We start from the raw sequence: 7,769 nt of genomic DNA, 5'->3' as shown, positions 1-7,769 counted from the left end.
CTTGGGGACAAAACTTCTATATAACTTGTCTCTTTGCCACATCACCTCTTCTTTGCTTAGCCTACAGCCTGGCACATAGTAGGTATTCCATAAGGAGCTAAAATATATTGCTACTGAATCGAGTATATTAGCACCAGGAATAAACCAAATAAACCCAAAAATGCTTTCTACTTAGAGTTATGAGTAGAAAGCTTCTGCCTACTCAGAGTTATGAGCTTCTGCCAATGCTGTCTCTTCGAGTAACTGAACTTCCAAGAAGCCCTGGAAAGGGTCAAATATCATATCCTTGCCTGCATTAGTCAGGGTTATCCAGAGAAAGAGAATGAAGGTGTGTGTGGAGAAAGAGAGAGTGACTGATGGATTGATTACGAAGAATTGCCTCACATGATGTGGACGCTGGAAAGTCCCACCATCTGCTGTCTGCAAGCTGGAGACCCAGGGAAGCCGGTGGTGTAAATCAGTCTGAATCTGAAGGCCTGAGAACCAGGGAAGCCAATCGTGTAAATCCCAGTCTGAGGGCAGGAAAAGCGTGATGTTCCAGATCATGCAGTGAGACAGGAAGGGGGATGAATCCTCCCTTCCTCTGCTTCTGCTCTATTTAGGCCCTCAATGGACTGGATGATGCCTATCCACACAGTGGGGGAAAATCTACTTTAGGAGTCCACAAACTGAAATGCTAATCTCAGCCAAAAACACCCTCACAGGGCGCCTGGGTGGCTCAGATGGTTGAGCGTCTGCCTTCGGCTCAGGTCATGATCCCGGGATCCTGGGATCGAGTCCCACATCAGGCTCCCTGTTGCTTGAGAGCCTGCTTCTCCCTCTGCCTCTCTCTCTCTCTCTCTGTCTCTCATGAATAAATAAATAAAATCTTGAAAAAAAAAAAAAAACCCTCACAGACACACCCAGAGATGATCTTTAATCTGAGCATCCTTATAGCCCAGTCAAATTGACATAACATTCACCATTACATCATCCTTCAAACTTGTACAATTTTCAAGACTCTTAAGCAGACTGTAGTTTATCTGATACTTGTAGCAAGTCTCCAAAGCAGACAAAGTATATGACATTTCCACTGAATGGCCATTTAACCCACAGGGACACCAAGGCTTGCAAAGGCAACATGACTTGCCCAAGCTCATACCAAGTCCAGGACCTTTACTGTGGCTCCATGATAGCTAAGACAATGCAGGTCCCAGGCAGCAATTCAATGCTGGCATGTCCTTAAAACCAATCAGATAGTATAGAGAGATCACCCTTTACTAAATGGCATTTGTGCTCCACTACCAAAGAGACGAAAGACACTGAGCCTGGCAGAGAAACAAAGCAAAATTATTTTTTAAAAAGAAATCTGAGGAGTTCAAATAAAACTGTGGGAATTGTGAGCACTTTAAGGGATGAATATATTCAAGAGAATTATTACGAAGAAGTCATCCTTTCCGCAAAGTTTTAACCATGAAATAAAGAAAAAGAAACATAAAGAAGTTCTCTGAGTAATGCCATGCTAGCCAGTGCCAGCAATTTTTTTTCTCTCTAGCATTTCCCTGAAGCCAGGAGCAATATTTGGCTCTGGAGCCAATTACTTGCCAAAAAACAAGTACTCAAGTATCACCTACACCCCCTGAATTTAGAAATGTCCCCAAAAGCCAAGGGCTGAGCTAGGAAAGGTTCCAGATTCTCCTCTTCCTAGGAAGAATATAGGGAAGAGGACTAGGACCTGTCAAAGGCTCCCATTACCTTAGAAATACTCAGAAGAAGGTGCATACTTGTCTTTTTTTGTTTGTTTGTTTAAACTGTTTGCCAGAAACATCAGTCTGGCTCACTTGCATGACTGGTTCCAACTTCAGCGTAAACTCTTCTCCTTAATCTTCTCTCTTCAAAATCCTGTGCTCCTCCCTGACCTCCTGTCTGTGGGCTCAGCCTTGCACTCTGCTTGAGCACGTCTGGTGCTGAGTCCTTGGCCAAGCTTTCTGTCACATCAGGATCTCCATGATGGGCCCCTTGGGGACTCCAGTGGCCACAACCCAGGAGATCCTGAACCGCTCTTGTTCTTCCCTGAAGGGGAACCCTGAAGGGGCAGATATAGTGACTCGAAAAGAAGCAAAATAAACACAGGAAGGCAGAAGCAGCCCAGGAAAGGGAGGATGAAACATCTACGACTTTTACTAACAAACATGTGTTGCACCCACTAAGTAGTAGACATGTTTATAAGCATTGTCTTTTGCTGACCCAGTGTGATTCTAAAAAATGCACTCCACTTGGAGCACATACAGAAACCCAGAGACATTAGAAAGGCTTCTGGATCTAAAAACAGCCATCAAAATGCCCATGTACCCACTGGACTCTAATGACCTTCTTGTTATTTATTCCCTATGTACTAAAAACTATAATTAAAAATAAAGATACCTTGGGCAGTTTCTCTGGTCGTAAGATTAGTGAAGGAGGACAGTAATGAAGGATACCACTAAAGGGAACAGCATTAGAAGTTAAGAGCCAACAGGGGCAGTTTAGGATAGAAGCTGACTGGTACAGTTTCATGCCAGAAGGTGTCGCTATATTACAGCCCTGGGAGAAAATGGCTACTCCTAAAGACTAAGAGAATTGAGATCTAAGGAGGGATGAAACCAGATAGAACAACTGAGGTTCAGGGAAGATAGAAAACTAGGGATAGAGCCAAAGTGTTATTCAAAGCCCACTGTGTCCACTTCTTTCCCGATGAGCCAGCCAAGCTGAAATGGTATCCCAACTGCTGTTTTAAAAGGAGGAAGGATGGGGTAATCTATCTCTTCCAAAGAGTTCCAGAAAGTATGTGCCTCTAACACAGGAAGCTTCTGTGATCTGGAGAACACTTTTGTAGGGCAGCTCTCTCCCCAAGGACACAGGGTAAGCAGAGGTCATGGCACCAGTAGGAAAGGGAGCAGAAATCCAGCTGTGCAGAAGCCAGCTAGCAGCAGATTTGTCTGCCTAAGATCTGGCCTCCCATCTCCGCAGACCTAAAGAACTAAAAATCTCATACGGCCAGAGGCAGGGAAATCACCCAGCAAGCTGTGGGCATGCTACCGGATTTGGGCAGCTTCTCCGCTGCATTTTAATGAAGTAATTAAGAGCTAGATAATAGAGATGGGGCTCTGCAGAGCAACACTCATGGACCTAACCTCTTTGATATGTTCCTGCATCAGGAAGCAACTCTATCACTAGATGGCTTCATTAATATTCCAGCCAGCTCTTTGGCTCTTAAAGTGATCTATGCCAAAGTTTGTTAGTCTTTCAAATTACCTGCTGAGGTTCTCTTGGAAAAAAAAAAAAAGAATGAATGTCTTTCTAGGGAAAGACAATGATACAGAGGAGCAGCAGATCCACTGAGCTGGCTCATATTTCATTTTCAAAAACTGGACTGGGTTATAAAGAAGAAACAATTATGGGACCACTGCATGCAGAGTGATCAGGAGACATGGCCTGTGGCAAAGCAGCCCAGAAGAATAAGAAACCTGTCTTTACCCGGCACCCCTCTCTTTAACAGTTGGCCACTTGGTGGATACCTTCACTACTGCACAACCCGGTTGTTAACTCCTTGGCCCAGAATGAAGATTTAAAAAGCCTAATGCTTAGGCTCCATATGGCCCAAAGAGCTTTTTTCGGAGAAATCTAATCTATCTGCTCCAGCGGCATACCTTTATCACCCAGGGTCAGGGAACAGAGAGGAACTAGTACTCCTTTGGCTCACCTGGTGTGTTCTCCCTTTTCCCCATTGCCTTCCAGTTCCTCAAGGCTCATGTGAAACCACACCTCCTTTAGGGTACCTTCCTGTATAATCCTAAAAGCTTAGAATTGGGATCTCAGAGTTCAATTTACCTCTATCCCCTCTCCCTCTATGATATCACCACTTTAAAGAATCCCTGATGAAGAGGATTCAGCTGCTATTTGAATGCTTCCAAGGACAAGAAGCTTACAATTTCACAAGTTCAGTGTCAGGCATTTCTTGCTATAAAAATATATTTCTACCGAGAATTCTGTTTCTTGACCACTTCAACAAATTATAAATAATTGTCTGGCGTGTCCATAAAAGGGTAGCAAGAAGGATGCTTATGGTGACTGTACAATTCTATACCTTGTGGTGGTGATTACATGAAGCTGTGAGTGAACTTACACACACACACAGGCACATGCACGTGCGCGTGCACACACACACACACGCACACACACACACACACACACACACACACACACACTGGGACATGTAAACCTGAGGAAATCTGAAAGAGCCCTGTAGATTGTACCAATGTGAATTTCCTGGTACTGATACTGCATCATAGTTATGCAAGGTGTCAACTTTGGGGGAGGGTAGGTGAAGAGCCCACAAGACCCCCCTAATACATTTATGTTCACGACTTCTTGCAAATCTATGGTTATTTCAAAATAAGAATTTATTTTAAAAAAATAGCTGGCATCTCTTGAAAGATTACTGTCTGCCATGTACTTTTTAAATACTTTTTTTTTTCAATTAAAACTCAGGTATTCATTTTAGGTATCATCTCACTTAAATCTGACAGAAACCACAGAGAGGAGGTAGGAGGTAAAAGCTGGGATTAGAAGCCAGGCAGTCTGGCAGCGGGGCATTCCTGCTTGACTACTGCTTCGCCCCCTAACATCTGGCAGGAGGAAGGTGAAGTAAACTTCATCAGCCTTAATACATGGTATTAATCTCTATAATTACTCTATTACAACTAGCATTTATACAAATTCTGTCCCTCAGAGGGCTTTCACATACCATATCTCATTGATCCTCACAACCACCATGTGAGACAAGCTTTTACTTCCTACAATTCCCAGATGAGAACACTGAGCTCCCAGCCCTCAGATCCCAAATCTTAGGCTCCTACCACCTTACATTTCCACTCTTCTGCTGCTTTCCTATATGGTTAGGAAGTAACACAATTGTTTTTAAGTGCTAATCCTCCATTAATTCCAGCCAGCCTTTACCTGGAAACAATGGCCTAAAAAGTCCAATCCTCTCCAAGAGGCTAACCAGAAGACATGGATGGGGTGATGTCTGCCTAAGCATTGGGACTGGCTTAATGAAGTGGCAGAAAGCAGTCTCCAAGGTCCCACCTTGTGGAGAAGTCCCAGAGCATCTTCTGAGCTCCCAACAGCAGGTATCAGCACAACCAGGTGATTTAAAAAACATATGTGCCCTGAGCTTCCCTCACCCAGTAATTTTAAATAAAACCAGCTTGTGTAATACATTGTCCACCCATTTTCATTCCAAAAATAGGGGAAAAAGCACAGAAGCAGCTGAGCTGGTTTCACCCTAATAAAGGAAGATTTAAGGAACCTATAGAGAGTAGGGTGCAGGGGAAAGGGAAGTACACAGAAGTTTCCTCTCAAAAAGACTGACAGAACTAGCACAGTTTTTTATATTCTATCATTGGTGATTCATTTCTTTGCCTAGAGAAAGCTTTTGCAATTCCTAGAATCCCTCTTAGAAATACAAATATCTCTGAGAAAAATTATTTCTTGTGTCTCTATGGAATCAGGTTAGTGGGGATCAGCTGACAGCCAGGATTTGTTGGGATGAAACATCATCATGGTGCCTGATTTCGGGGGGGGGGGGGGGGTTGGGAGAGGGGAATGAGAAGGCAACACAGAAAAAGGAGAGAGAACGGCATTTAACTACATAGTTAAGAGTTGTTTCTAAAAGGGAAAATGCTGTAGACTGAATGTTTGTGTCTCCCCCAGAATTCAAATGTTAAAACCCTAATCTCCATTGTGATAGTATCTGGAAGTGGGAGATAATAGGGTCATGAGGCTAGAACCCCCATGATGGGATAAGTGCCCTAGAAGAAGAGACAAGTGCTTGCTTCACATACCCCACCGCCGCTCTTAGGCACAAGGGGACACCAAGAAGAAAGCCATCTGCAAACCAAGAAGAGAGCTCTCACCAGTATCTGACCATGCCGACACCCCAATATCAGACTTTCCAGCCTCCAGAAGAAATAAATTCCTGTTGTTTAAACTACCCTCTTTATGATATTCTGCTATAACAACTTATACAGAAAATGATACATTTCCAAGTGTATTCTCCAGTAACCTTCAGAGAACAAAAGCTACCAACATTGTTAAAAGGCTCAGGGCATTTCTAAAATTTCTCTTGGAGTTGGCCTTGCCCTGGGTGGGTCAGGTCTATCCTTCTCATGTCCTCTTCTCTTATTTGCATCTTGGGTGCTCTTACAGAAAGTTTTTAAAAATAAACCCTCCCTAGCCTATGTTTCAAATCATTCCAGTAAGATCTAACACATATTTATCAACTTTCTACTCTGAACAGGGCTCCAGTCTGGGTATTAGGAGCAGAAAGGGGACAAATCATGCCCAACCTGTGTTCTCTACAATTTCTTCCAGGGAAAAAGATAATTGTACGTTCTAGTTCAGAATAATCTGAGTCCCTCTCCATGGGGCCCTTATCACCCAGTCTGTAGCCATCAGATTCTCCTGCTGATCCTTTCCTTACTCTGCATGTGTCAGTTCATTAGTCAGCTATTACTTCAAAACAATGCTGCATAACAAACAATCCCCAAACCTCACTGGCTTATAACTACAACATTCATTTTCCTCCCTTATTGGTATATCAGTAGGCTGGGATTCAGCTGGTCTCAACTGGGCTGTGCTAGGCTTAGATCTAGACTAAGGACTAAGCACTGAGTTGTTCCATGTGTCTCATCATTCTCTATGGACCAGGAGCTATCCAGAGCATGTTATTCCATAGCAGATAGCAGAAATACAAGAGGTCAAGCCAAAATAACCCAAGCACATTCAAAGCCTCTGTTCACAACATAAATACTAATATTCCATTGAATAAATATATGCTCAACAACAATGTGGCATATACTCCTACTCTAATGAGAGGTACACTAAAGTCACATGGCAAAGCTCATGAAGGTATCCTATTACAGAGAAGGAGAAAAGAGTTAAGATCAGTAATCCACCTACCAGTCAGTAATAACTAATTTACTGTTTGAGACAACTTCCCAAAACCTCAGATGACCCTGACAGAGCAGGGCCTCTGAGACCTAAAACATGAGACAGAATCAATTGGTCAATCAGTTACATTTCCCTTCCATTGTGGCCCTAGCACAACAATGGCCCATTGTAACCAGAAAGCAGCTGTAGACACAAAAGGAACATCCTTCACTTTGCCTCTCTGGCTTTGTTTCAGGCCCCAGTAGAATATAAACCAGAATCCCAGGCAGCCTTGGTGCTGGACTAAGGTGAATCATCTCTGTACCAAGTCTGCAACCAGAGAGAGTAGAGTAATAGGGTCAAGTATCAAAGGTTCAGATCTCCCTATCCACCCCTGCCATTATCCTTAGAGGCTTTGGTGTCCTGGCCCTCAAGAGCAGCTGTGGTCACCCAGTCTTCATGATCAAAAACTTACATTAGTAACTGCCATTTTCAGAGAGGCTTACTATGTGTCTGAGACCATGTGAAATATTCTATTTTGATATACTCTTTTGAAGACCCTGTGAGATTGGTGGTGATCACCCACTTTGCAAATTAGGTTCAAAGAGGTAAGATGATTTTCTCAAGGCTACATAGCACAAGGCCTGACAGGTGGCAGAAGTATAAAGATGAATGAGAGCTGGACCCCAGCTCTTATGTTAAACAACATCCAGGTGGTTAATTCTAATTCTAGGGTCTCCGTTCAACAATTTTTAAGTTACCACTATGAAAAGTTACCACTGTAAGAGGGCTGCAATGAAAATTAGGGAAGAGCTTTG

Source organism: Halichoerus grypus, chromosome 10, assembly GCF_964656455.1.
Source record: "Halichoerus grypus chromosome 10, mHalGry1.hap1.1, whole genome shotgun sequence".
In the NCBI taxonomy this organism is placed as follows: Eukaryota; Metazoa; Chordata; class Mammalia; order Carnivora; family Phocidae; genus Halichoerus; species Halichoerus grypus.
This window is presented reverse-complemented; position numbering follows the sequence as displayed.